Raw genomic sequence first — 14,471 nt, forward strand, 5'->3', positions numbered from 1 at the left:
GATCATACTTACAAAAACCTTATGTCTTTGAATTCTCATCAATCACTACACCAATCTCTAATAAGTAGTCTTCTAAGATTCATGTCTACCTTCCTATACTTTTACTTATACTCCTCATATTCTACATGAAATAGTCTTACCTTCTCAATGAAGGATATTTCTCTCCTAAAATCATTGTCATTATTGTGACCCTAGGCCAAAAGCTTTGCTTCTTTAAAACTCAATCCTGCATATACTTTAAATTGAGTATATTAAAGTGATGTGTATGAGGATACTCCTCTAGAAGTTCCCTATGATATAATAGTCATATGTCTCTGCTTTGGATATGTCAAAGTTTATATTTTACAGACATTGGTAAGCATTCGCCATAACCACCAAAGGAACAACTATAGCATAATGATTTATTTTTATCTGTCTCTTCAAGTTCCTAGCATGTCCTTTGATGGGTTCGCATACCTATAATGATCTAAGCCCAATACTCTTATTTATGGGGGCACAATATATTTGCCTAACTGGAAGAGATATGAAATTATCTCTGACAAGCTTGTGTTATTATATATATCTCCTAAGCATATTTTGTCCTGAAGGTAATATACCCAATTCAAGCTCCCCACCTGGCATAATGAGATCCTCTCCTCCAATAATTGACTCGCCCTTGAGCTCCTCAGAATCAACACTGGTACTTGGCTCAAGTTCCACACGTTTCTTATATTTCTTTTGTGGTTTCTTCTTTTATGGAGGTATTGGCCTTGGTGGACTCCTCTTCTTTTGTATAGGGCTACTACCTTCTCTCTCACTAGTCTTAATTTATATAGTATGAGAGGTCTATTTGGCTTGAATAGAATTTTGAGATGTAGGGACAATATGTGATAGTACATTGCCTTGGATAAAAGAAAAGAATATCACAATAAGATTTTCTTCTTGTTGAATTTCATCTCTCAAAGGCCTTGCACTATATTGGGTTTTAACTAATTTTGTTTCATCCAAGCCAAAATCTTGGACCATTGAACCATTACAAAATTGTAAATACAATTTTGTAATTTTTACTAAATAAAATATCCTTTCATTTGAACTCACGTGGTATCTTACATATTCTATAAGGTGAATCCCTTGAGATCCTGATCCTCTTTTAACTTCTGATCTTTTAATTACTTATCTTTCCACATGCAGAACATTTGATCCTATAAATCCTAAATTTATCCCATCTTAAATGCAAGTTGGAACATTGGATCATACTTACAAAAACCTTATGTCTTTGAATTCTCATCAATCACTACACCAATCTCTAATAAGTAGTCTTCTAAGATTCATGTCTACCTTCCTATACTTTTACTTATACTCCTCATATTCTATATGAAACAGTCTTACCTTCTCAATGAAGGATATTTCTCTCCTAAAATCATTGTCATTATTGTGACCCTAGGCCAAAAGCTTTGCTTCTTTAAAACTCAATCCTGCATATACTTTAAATTGAGTATATTAAAGTGATGTGTATGAGGATACTCCTCTAGAAGTTCCCTATGATATAATAGTCATATGTCTCTACTTTGGATATGTCAAAGTTTATATTTTACAGACATTGGTAAGCATTCGCCATAACCACCAAAGGAACAACTATAGCATAATGATTTATTTTTATCTGTCTCTTCAAGTTCCTAGCATGTCCTTTGATGGGTTTGCATACCTATAATGATCTAAGCCCAATGCTCTTATTTATGGGGGCACAATATATTTGGCTAACTGGAAGAGATATGAAATTATCTCTGACAAGCTTGTGTTCTTATATATATCTCCTAAGCATATTTTGTTCTGAAGGTAATATACCTGATTCAAGCTCCCCACCTGGCATAATGAGATCCTCTCCTCCAATAATTGACTCGCCCTTGAGCTCCTCAGAATCAACACTAGTACTTGGCTCAAGTTCCACACATTTCTTATATTTCTTTTGTGGTTTCTTCTTTTATGGAGGTATTGGCCTTGGTGGACTCCTCTTCTTTTGTATAGGGCTACTACCTTCTCTCTCACTAGTCTTAATTTATATAGTATGAGAGGTCTATTTGGCTTGAATAGAATTTTGAGATGTAGGGACAATATGTGATAGTATATTGCCTTGGATAAAAGAAAAGAATATCACAATAAGATTTTCTTCTTGTTGAATTTCATCTCTCAAAGGCCTTGCACTATATTGAGTTTTAACTAATTTTGTTTCATCCAAGCCAAAATCTTGGACCATTGAACCATTAGAAATTGTAAAGTAAACCATGGAGCTAGCTAGATCTACATAATTAGATTTTCTTCTTGTTGAATTTCATCTCTCAAAGGCCTTGCACTATATTGAGTTTTAACTAATTTTGTTTCATCCAAGCCAAAATCTTGGACCATTGAACCATTAGAAATTGTAAAGTAAACCATGGAGCTAGCTAGATCTACATAATTACATGGCATAACCTTCCCACATTGCTTTGGCCTATCAATCGATAGCATCTTTGGCCTAGGATTCCTTACAAGTAATAAAGTGATATTTCCTTGGGAAGGATATGATAAATACTATTCATGATTAGGATACTCTCATATGGTATCCTTTGTTAAAGGCCCTTCAACTACAAGAAGATGTATCCTAGCTTGTCGTGGCTTCTCAATAAATTGGATGGTTTGCTTTGTCTCAAGTCACATTGACTCATCCTCACTATGAATACTATAATCTATTGTCAAAGAGTTAGATCCATGCTCTACAATTTAACATATTTGTGGCTCTTGTTTATGTTTTCATTCTATATATGAGGACTTTGATGGTAGAGGAGGTTGTTGTTGAACACCTAAGGTTCAATCCTCAAGTCCTTGATTCTTCTTCTGCCTTGATGCTTGTATGGTCTTACTTTTTTCAGCAGAAGTTCCACCTAGAAATAGTGCTCTCTTGCTAGGGCTTTGCTACTTTAGTGGTTTACCCAATTTGCACTAGGATCTCTCTCGCCACCTCTCTCAACTTGAACTTTGCTACCCTTCTTTGTCATAGTAGTGGGGAGAGGAGAATCAAATGGGATTGAGGTATCCTCTTTAAGAGTATACTCCCATGTTTTCTTGGACTTCTGTAAAAATTACACGGTGCAGCAAACATAATCTAAGAAAGACATAGAGAGTACACAACAGATAAGAGGAGAAAAAAATTTCTTTAGCTCCAAACAACTGATACAAAGATGGCTCTGTCCACCCGTGCGCTTCCACTATGAAGCTTAGATGGTGATCTAGACAGAAGATAAGTGACAACCTTAAGGCTAGCTGGAACAACTCTCACTAGGTGAAAGATAGATGATGGATGGGTGCTATGAAGGGGTTTTGCTTTTATAGCCTACAAAGGCAATTAGGTCGGCCTAATCGACCTACCATATGAGTCTCCACTAGTCAGCCATGGAATATTCCATGGAATATTCCCTTATATGTCAGATGGGGGGTATTGTCCCTAGACCCCCGCCAAGGGGGGCACACCCCCGGGACCCCAAAATAGGGGCCCCTTTCAACCCCCTTACCGTGCAACTCGATGCAATGTGCCTCGAGTTGCTACCAGCTTAACTACTCCATCTAACCCAAAGATTAGACCTACAACAGTGACCTTTTTTCCATCCGATCACGTAGACCTTATCTAACATACAAGTTAGGACTCAACCAATATCCGAACTCACATATGGCTTCTTCTCATAACGGGGGCCTTACAACTTTGAGCACCATGGATTATTGGTGGCACCTTATGAGGGTAGGGCATAGAGCATATCTAACACCCCCCCTCAATGTCCACCCCCGCAGGTGAACTATCTCCTTGGCCCAATGCGAAGTCTCTGAAGATGAACTTGAAGTAGATCCTTTGTAAGTGTTTGTTGAAGATATCCACTCCATTCTCCTCTGTTGGATAGTAGACTAGTTCCTCTATCTCATCCTTAATCAAATCACACACATACTGATACTAGATCTCTATATGTTTGTTGTGCGCATGAAACACTGGATTTTTGGCAATGATGATGCAACTCTGATTGTCACATCTCAACATAGTTGGTTCTTCATCCTGCACTCCCATATGCCATAGGATCCTTCTCAACCATACTACTTCACATGCAGCAAAACAAGCTACCTTGTACTCTGCTTTGGTAGAAGACAATGCCACTGTTGGCTGCTTCTTACTAATCCAAGAGAAAATTTCTGAACCCAAAGAGAAACAATAACCAGAAACCGACTTCCTGGAATCACTATCTCCTGCCCAATCTGAGTCATAGTTCCCCACAAGAGAAGTTCCGGAACTATATGTAATACCATAGTCAAGAGTTTCCTTCAAGTATCTGACCACCCGCATCCTAGCTTTGCAATGACTCTCATGAGGTTTATTTGAGAACCTACTCAAAACACCAACAACAAAATTGATATCTGGTATGGTGTTACACAAGTAGATCAAACTTCCAACCAACCTCCTATACCTCCCAATGTTTGCTAGTGCATATGTATCCTCAACGGATAACTTTGCATTCACCTCCATAGGTATAGCTATCTCCTTGTACTCGGTCATGCCAAATGCCTTCAAGATCTCCCATGCATACTTCTTCTGAGAGATGAAGATATTTCCTGGCTCTTGCTAGACTCCAATCCCCAAACAATAGTGCAACAAGCCCAAGTCTGCCATTTCAAACTCAAAACTCAAAGCCTTTCGAGTTTGGTTGATCATATCTTCATAGTCACCTGTAATAAGAAGGTTGTCCGCATATAGGAAAACCACTACAAAATTTTCACCATCCCTGTAAACATACAAGTTAGCATCTGAGGTACCATGCTTTGGGGGCTTGTTTCAGCCCATACAATGCCTTCTTTAGCTTACACACTTTGTTCTCAGATTGGGCTGCCTTGAACCCTAGTGGCTAAGTACACCTCCTCCTTGAGGTCACCATTTAAGAATGTTGACTTAACATCCATTTGGTAAACTAGCCACTATTTGTGGGCGGCCACTACAAGTACTGTGCGAATAGTGGTCATTCTGGTAGTTGGGGCAAATGACTCTTGAAAATCAAACCCTTCAACTTGTGAAAATCCCTGGGAAACTAGTCTAGCTTTGTACTTTTCTAAGGTGTGATTAGCCTTGTACTTATACCTTCCAGATCCACTTGGTGCCAATAACCTTGGCCGATCCACTAGCTCCCAAGTGTCATTCTTCATTATGCTATCATATCAGCTTGCATAGCTGCCTTCCATGATGGATCTGCAAGTGCTTCTTCTAAGTCACTTGGCTCCTTTACTTCTCTCATAATCTCAGTCATCAAGGCCATATTGACTATGTGAGCAGAAGCCCTCCTTTGCTCCTCTATTCTCTGAGACCTCCTTGGTCCTGCTTGCCTTCTCCTCAATAGATATAGGCATAGGATTATTGTGGTCATAGAGCTACTTCACCCAACGCAGCAATGGCTTTTTCGGTGGGGTGATGTCAAGTTGGTGAACTTTTTTCTCATCATCTGAAGATGATGCTTCCTCCCCCTTAAAGATAGGGACAAATCTCAGGACAGGTTCATAGTGGACTGCTTCTTCACTTGATGATAAAGTGGAAGAACTTGCCTTCTCCTCCTCCACTGTATGCGGCTCCTCCTTGAAAACCACATCACGCCTTGCAATGATCTTCTTTGTCTCTTGGTCATATAATTTGTGAGACTTCTGCTCATCATTATAACCCAAGAAGATAAATTTTCTACTTTTTGGTTTTAACTTTGTTTCTCTTCTCAATTGGAACATGTACATAACATTCACATCCAAAAATTCTGAAATGTGAGACATATGATTTCTTACCAGTGTAAGCCTCATGAGGTGTTTTTCCCTTGAGAGCCTTTGTGTAGCTCCAATATAATATAGATTGCAATATTAACAGCTTTAGCGCAAAAATGGTTAGGCAATCCCATGCCCTTTAGCATGCATATTGCCATCTCCACAATGGTGCGATTACTGCATTCCACAACACCGTTCTGCTGAGGTGTGTGAGGTGTTGTCAATTGATGCTTGCTCCCTTTGCTCTTGCAAAAGTCTTCAAACTCCTTTAAATTGAACTCACCACCACCATCTATTCTAAATTTCTTCACACTTTTTCCTATTTCATTCTCAACAAGTTTTAGCCATTCTTTAAACCTACCAAAAGCTTGAGCCTTATCACAAAGGAAGTACACCCACATCTTCCTACTGTAGTCATTGACAATCAACATAAAATAAGAAGATCCCCCAAGGTTTGTGTAGGCATCTTACCACACAAGTCAACATGCACCAACTCTAGAGGAGCTTGTGCTCTATTCTTGCTTTCCTGTGGAAATGCCTTTCTTTGTTGCTTGCCCATCATACAAGCTTCACATGGTTCCTTCAATTCAGTCACACTGTGGTAGGTGAGCAATCATACCTTGCTTGTGCATCTCCTTCAACACTACAAATCCAATGTGTCCAAACCTTTCATGCCAAAGCTTACTTGTGCCCACTCCAGTGGTGGCTATAAGAGCACTTAGCTCATACAAGTTGTTCCTTCTTTCTCCTTTGCCAACAACTTTGCCATCACTGTCAAGAATTTATGCACCTGTCTTCTTGAACCTCACTTCATGACCAAGATCAGTTATGGTAGCAACTGATAACAGATTTCTCCTAAGTTCGGGAACATACAACACATTTGAAAGCTTTTTGACTTCACCATTTGCAACAACAAATGGAATAGTACCTATGCCCACAGTAGGGCATTTTGCATCATTTCCAACTGTCACATTGATGGATTCTTGTAGAGGCTGCATAGAACTAACTGTATAGACCTTTCTTGTTGGTCATGTGATGGGAGACCCCACTATCCAACACCCATGAGTCAGTGGTAGATTCTTCTTGCATCGAGGAGCACACTTCCTCAATGGTTGCCATTAATAACTCCAACTCTGCTTTAACCATATTGGCTGTCTCTTTCCCTTTACTTTTAAGGGTACCATTCTTTTCATCTGCCTTCTTGACATGACAATCTGCGATTGCATGTCCTTTCTTCTTGCAGTAGAAGAACTCTCCTTGAAACTTCTTCTTACCACCCTTCTTCTTTTTGTCACCATCATTTTTGGTGGAGGAACCACCTTTGCCTTTTGCATTGGTAGAGAATGTAGCGTCTCCATTGTTGCTTCCTTCTCAGGCTTTCAATCTTAGCTCATCCTCCAGCAATATTGCACAAAACTCCTCAAAACTCAAAGCTTGAGGTCTCACCTGAGTATTAAGGGTAGTTACTAGTTCATTAAAATTTTGTGGACAAATCCAAAGACACCTCTGAGCTAGCTCCTCGCTAGTCTTTTATATTCTAGCACCAACCATCTAGTCACATAGATTCTTAATCCGAGTGATGAATGCTTTAGTCATCTCTCCTTCAGCAAACTTCTCCACTACTAGTTGATTCTCCAAGCTTTGAATCCTTGTTTGGTTTCGCATTTCATGTTGACTCCTTAATACATTCCAAGCCTCTGATGCTTTGGTTGTATGTTGAATCAAAGTCAGAACACTATCAGAATAGCTTATAACTAAGGCACACAATGCATCTGCATTCCTTCGTTTCCAAGCTTGTAGAAGATCTGCATTAGGAGGAATCATCACACTAGAATTTGATGGGTCGGGAGTAGGGGGTCAGCTGTGGTTCTGTGTCAGTCCCCAGCACAGTCTCCAAAAGCTCTCATAAGAATCAAGGATAGTTGTAATTTTAAACTTCCACAAGGTGTAGTTTGTACCATCTAACTTGCCTTCGCTGAAGGTTGGTGGACGAATCCTTAGTGTTTGAATAGATGGTACAACAACACCACCTCCTACACCGCTTCCTGATGGGCTAGAACTTCTTCTGAAAGTCGACATAGTTCCTCTTTGCTATTGAAGCCTTTGCCTCTTGCAAACTCTTTGATCCCTAGAGCCCCCTGGGCTTTGATACCATGTAAAAATTACACGGGGGAGTGAACAAAATCTGAGAAAGAGATAGAGAGTACACAACAGATAAGAGGAGAATAAAAATTTATTTAGCGCCAAACAATTGATACAAAGATGGCTATATTCACCCATGTTCTTCCATTGTGAAGCTTAGATGGTGATCTAGATAGAAGATAGGTGAAGAGCTTAAGGCTAGCTGGAACAAATCTGACTGGGTGAAAGATAGATGATGGATGGGCACTGTGAAGGGGTTTTTCTTTTATAGCCTATGAAGGCGATTAGGTTAGCCTAACTGACCTACCATATGAGCAGTCTCCATTAGTTGGCCATGGAATATTCCAGGGACTATTCCCTTTACAGTCAGGCTAGGGGTGCTGCCCTCGGATCCTTGCCAAGGGGGACCACGGCCCTCAGACCCTAAAATAGGGGCCCCTTTTAACTCCCTTAAATCACAACTCGATGCAATGTGCTTCCAGTTGCTACCAGCTTAACTACTCTATCTAACCCAAAGATTAGATCCACAATGGTCACCTTTTTGCCATCCAGTTACATAGACCTCATTTGACATACAAGTCAGGACTCAACCAATATCCGGGCTCACATATGGCTTCTCCTCGTAATGGGGGCGTTACAACTTTGAGCACCATGGATTATTGGTGGCATTTTATGAGGGTGGGGCATTGAGCATATCTAACAACTTCTTGCTACTCTCTTCTTGAGTCCTGTCTATGATAAAAATGAAAAAAAGAGAAAGAATGTGATACACAACATGAAGTTAGTGAAACATTGTGCTTAAAATTTATGCTAATAAAAATCAACAATAATATGTAAGAATTATTACACAAGATACATTAAACATGATGCATTCAATGGAAACTTGAAGAAATATCTAATAAACTTGATGCATTGCATTGTGTACTTGACTAACACAAAGTAAAATATAAACTCATATGCAAGAGGATAAATTCTAGATGGAAATAGGAGCATAGAAGTCAACTATTTGATTCAATGTATGAACTATTAGTAGGAAATTCCATAGTATCTAATGCTAATTTATTCATGCTAAGAATTTTCATTTAAGCTAGCAACTTGATGCACTACATGAAGTTAAAAAGGAGATTATAGAAAAAACACAACATCAAAATTTGCAAAGGCATAAGCTACATCTTAAGAAAAGTAAACTAACTAGAAACTTCAAGTCTTACATTATGTTGGTGACAAAGTTTACTCAAAATATATACCAGCTTGATGCAATGCTTTAAGTGGACAATAAAAGTGTCAAAAATTACCACATAGCTTGATGCACTTTATGAAGTCAACACAACATTTGTAACAATTCAATGCAATATATAAAATGAGGAATAAAATTGTAGAAAAATAGAATGGAACTTGATGCAATACATCAATTTAATACAATATTTACTCAAAATTCAAATCAATTTGATAAAATACATTAGTTAAAGAATAAAACTATCACTAAATACAAGATAGATAATATATCGTGTCAAGTAGATGCCAAACACATACTAAAAAGGCTAACAAATTGATGCATTACATCAGCTGAACAAAAATTTAGTGAAAAGAAAAAGACAAAATTATCCCAAACAATATAAACTTAATGTAGTGCTTCAAATAGAAGTAAACAATTGTAAAAAAAACAAGCCACTTGATATACTATATCAAGTGGGTATCAAATCTATATAGTTATAATATCAAGTTGATACACTACATCAATGGAGAATAAAAATATAACAAAATATAAACGACATTGATGCATTGCATCAAGTTGATATAGATTTACAACAAAAAATCATACAAACTTGATGCAATGCATCAAGTTAGTGTAAAATTAAAATAAATAATTATACTAACTCAATGCAATGCCTCAAGTTAGTATAAAAATTGCCATAAATTCACACCAAGTTGATGTATTGTATTAACAAGAGAATGAAGTATCACAATTGTCATCCCCACTTCATGCTTTGCCTTATATAGCCCACCATTGCATGAAGACTCTAGTTTAATATGCACCTTATATAACCCAATAAGTTGATGTACTATATTAAGAAGAGAATGAAGTATCGTAGAGTGTTGAGATTGATCACAAAACGCCAAAATTATCAAATTGATTAGCATGTCATGGAATTATGAGCAAAGTTATCACAAACACAACCTAGACGAGTGCCACCATTTTTGGAAGGAGAGTTTACTTTTTGCATCTGATGCCAGTAGAGAACTGCTTGCAATAAACAAGAGAACGTCTTGGTGCTAGGAGAGAGCAGCTTGCAAGAAACATGAAGAGAGACATGTTAAATCGTAGATGAAACAACGAGCACAAAGAGGCTTTTTTTATGTTTCCCAGAATAATAACTACAATCGAAGGAAGAGATGCCATGTGCGATAAGGCTCTTAGTTCCCTAGTCTTTTCCTTTCCTTGAATGTAACCTTTTATTGCTATATATATATATATATATATAACTATGGGAGGTCTAAACCCCCATTCACCTAGATGAGCTCTCTCTCTCTCTCTCTCTCTCTCTCTCTCTCTCTCTCTCTCTCTCTCTCTCTCTCTCTCTCTCTCTCTCTCTCTCTCTCTCTCTCTCTCTCTCTCTCTCTCTCTCTCTCTCTCTCTCTCTCTCTCTCTCTCTCTCATTTTTCCTTCAGTGATCATTTGCAAAAGGGGATGCCTTGGTCGATGTATACAAGAAGGAATCAATAAGTCCTTTCAATCCCCTTCATCTTATAATGGTGCTCAATATGTGTGTGTGTGTGTGTGTGTGTGTGTGTGTGTGTGTGTGTGTGTGTGTGTGTGTGTGTGTGTAAAATAAAATCTAATAGAAAAAAAAACATATCAACTATTTCTATCCACACCTTAATCGTTAGATCATGAATCAACATTACAAACCTCATAGCATCCAACCAAAGCAAACCTCATGCATTTGACTCGATTCACAACAACAAACTCTAACTATTTTGCAAGTGTTTTAGATTTTTCACTTGTATACTCCTCCTATTGTGTGACTGACTATTCAATCATCGTGTCTAGGTCCCAATAATGGACCAAAATGTTATGCTTCACAAGCCCAACATTGGGACTGATAAACACACTCCTATTTTTTTTAAAGCTTCGACCTATGAAGTCCTTGGACTAGTTCTCACCTAGCCACTTACATGCTTACAAATCATTTTCTTTATTTATAATCTCTTACAAAAAAACAAGATATATGTTAACATTATTTTATGAAGGGTAAAGTCAAAGAAGGTCATAGCATAAGTGCTAGATTTATTTTACGATGGATTATTATTTTTTGGAGTACTTTAGTGATTATTTTTTGCCACTTGTATTATTTTCTATACTTTATGGACATCGGATTGTTATGGTTGTATTATTTGGTGAGAGTTAAGATCAACCCCCTACACATTGTATCTATCGTTTGCATTGTATTTCTCACACCCACGGATGTTGTATGGGTTGCACACATGGGTTAGTTGTCAAGAATCGAGTGGTAGGGGGACTTGCTTGAGGTGCTGCGCCAAACACACACTGTATACACAAGAGGAAGCTCACTCAAGAACACAAGAAGAGAGATGGAGGCCAAAACGTTTTCTTGCTGGTTTCTTCTTCTTCTTCCACACACCATACAATGTACACAAAGTATAGATAAGATACAACATAAAAGGAAAGTGTCATTCTAAGTCAAACAATGCATAACCAACTACACTAATCGACTAGCACTATATCTTTGCCAGCTGTAGGTAGGTGTAACAAACTAAATATAATAAGTGATAAGTCAGTGGCCATGTGAGTATCATAATGACCACCAACGTGCTAAGTGTAGACATGCGGACCCATCTAGCTAGGCGGTCCATCATCAATGTCCGCACCTGTTGAGCTTGCCATCTCAACATTAGTGACTAGAATAATGTAAGCTAGGTCTATTTAGGTTTAAGGACAAAACATGCTTCAAGGAATAACCAGACTAGATTCCACAAAGTGAGTAGAACATCCAAAAGAGGGTACAAATCCTAATTCACAATGGTGAAAATCTTAAAATACAAAACAGGTGGAAACCCTAACCCTAAAATAGTACGTCATCCTTAAGAAGTGATCTAACCATAATCCTAATCTTGGTCTATATAAGGATGGGAGGTCTCAAATACCCTTTTTTGTATATCCATACTATTGAAGCTCTATCAATGCAACCATTCAATCTTTTTATTCTATCATCTTGCATCCATTGTTGAGAGTGAGGAAGGGAGAGAGAGCGTGTGTGTGCATGTGAAGTGTGTTGAGTGAGAGATTGAGGGAAAGTGAAGCTCTTAGTCATCTTCTTTCTCTTCTTCTTTTTTTGTACTAGCTACTCGGCTTGTTGGTATGCTTGGTGTTGGATACAAAGGGGTGACATCATCCAATTGTGTCCCTTGGGTCCTGGAACCATCTTGCATCCATTGTTGAGAGTGAGGAAGGGAGAGAGTGTGTGTGTGTGCATGTGAAAGTGTGTTGAGTGAGAGATTGAGGGAAAGTGAAGCTCTTCGTCATCTTCTTTTTTTGTACTAGCTAGTCGACTTGTTGGTATGCTTGGTGGTGGATACAAAGGGGTGACAGCATCCAATTATGTCCCTTAGGTCTTGGAACCATCTTGAGCCTTCAAGATTTTGGACTACAGTGTAGGAAGGTAAGTTGGTGAGTTTGCTTACAACTCAATGCTAGTCTTATGTTCTTACATTTGTGAATTCGAGACACAATGGATGGCTGGTTAGACTAGAGTGTTGAGAGACAAGGTGAGAGATTATTACTAAAGAGAGTTGCAACTTCTAAAAGAATAGAGGTCGATCCAATGTCTTGATTGTTATATGTCTAGCCCAATATTTTGGATCTATCGTCGAGACCATGGATGGTACAACCACTGAGGTTCTCGCACTCCTACCATGTGGCAAAGTGGAAAGCTTATGCATGAGCATGGGTGGGATCAATGGGGTATCAATAATCCACATTCATGGCTAGCATGCTCAAACCCATGTGACTAATTTAGGAAGGTTAGATAAGTGGAAACCGATTCATGTGATTGAGATTGGGAAGATTGGAATTGTTAGAGTAGGAGAAAACACAAAACACAAACTCAAAAATATAAAGACACACAAAGAAGCTCAAAACTCAAAAATGTAAGACTCAAACTCTTCCTGCTTTATTAGTTATGTTGCATTGTATGTGTATCTTGCTTGTCATGAATGGATGTTTGAATGTGTGTGCATAAGATTTGCAAGGTAGCAAGATACAAAACTTACATGCACTATCATTATGGATTCTCGTGTTGGCATACTTGAGATTCTTGAGCCCTTGTTTTTTCTATCTTGTTTTGTTGCCTTAGGGATGGAAGAAAAGAAGAAAAAGAGGTGAAGGGAAAGAGAAGAGGAAGAAGAAGAAGAAGAAGAAGAAGAAGAAGAAGAAGGTAAAAGAAGAATAAAAAGGTGGAAGAAGAGGTAAGAAGTGAAAGGCGTGTATAAGGAGAAGAATGAGAAAAGAACGAAGCAGTAGATAGAAGAAAAAGAAGAATAGAAGAAGAGTTGATAAGTAGGAGAAGAAGAAGAGAGATAGAAGAAAGAAAAGAGAACAAGAAGAAAGAACATAATAAGTGGGGGTTCTGAATAGAAGAAGGTAGTGAAGAAGAAGAAAGAGGGCGGAGAAGGTTGATTGCAAAGATGCTTGGTGCTTCATATATGACAACATCCTGGTTTTGGCTATGTGATTTAGCTAGCCTTGGTCTTATTGCATCGTGCATGCTATGAACTATTGTCATCTTGTTGCATTGACTACTATTATGTTTCCTTGACTAACATTTACTATAGACCACCTATATGCAATAGTATTACTGATCAGCTTTGCTCTTTCGACAATAAAAGCATGTTCTTTCTTGCCCTGTCAACCACATTTGCTCTGCAAGGGTGGTCAGTCATGCTATTGACAATACTTTGTTGGTGGGTGGCAGCTTGTTGGTTGGTGTCTGTTTGGTGGTAGCGTCTGCGGCGGGCGATGTCTTGGGCTTGGTGGCTAAGCAAGATAGAGTAATTGATGAACTAGGTGGCGTGTTGATCGGCAGTTGCAAGCACTCTGGCACTTCTTATAGGCTAGTGGGGCATGCAATTGGGTGACATGTGATGGCAGTTGGATAGTGGAGAGCATGAGATGGGGTAACTTACTCAAGAAGCAAATTAGCATTGTATGGACTTCCATTGAATAGTCTAGCTTTGAGAAGCTTAAATAGAGTTTGATCATAGCTTCTATTCTAAAACTACCCTACTTGAATGAAGAATTTGAAGTTGTCACTAATGCAAGCTCTCTCGTATTAGGCTATGTGCTTATGCAAGAAGGCCATCCGATAGCCTATTCTTTTTGGAAGATGAAGGTTGCTACCCATGATGTAGAGCTACATTAGGGGAGTTTTTAGGTCTTAAAAGTGTCTTTTAGGAGATAGAGAGAGAATGCTTGTTAACCTTAGCACAAGAATAAAGTAGAAAAAGTGGAAAAGTGCAAGTTG

Source organism: Lygodium microphyllum, chromosome 2, assembly GCF_053477565.2.
Source record: "Lygodium microphyllum isolate KBCC chromosome 2, Lygodium_microphyllum_v1.1.10, whole genome shotgun sequence".
In the NCBI taxonomy this organism is placed as follows: Eukaryota; Viridiplantae; Streptophyta; class Polypodiopsida; order Schizaeales; family Lygodiaceae; genus Lygodium; species Lygodium microphyllum.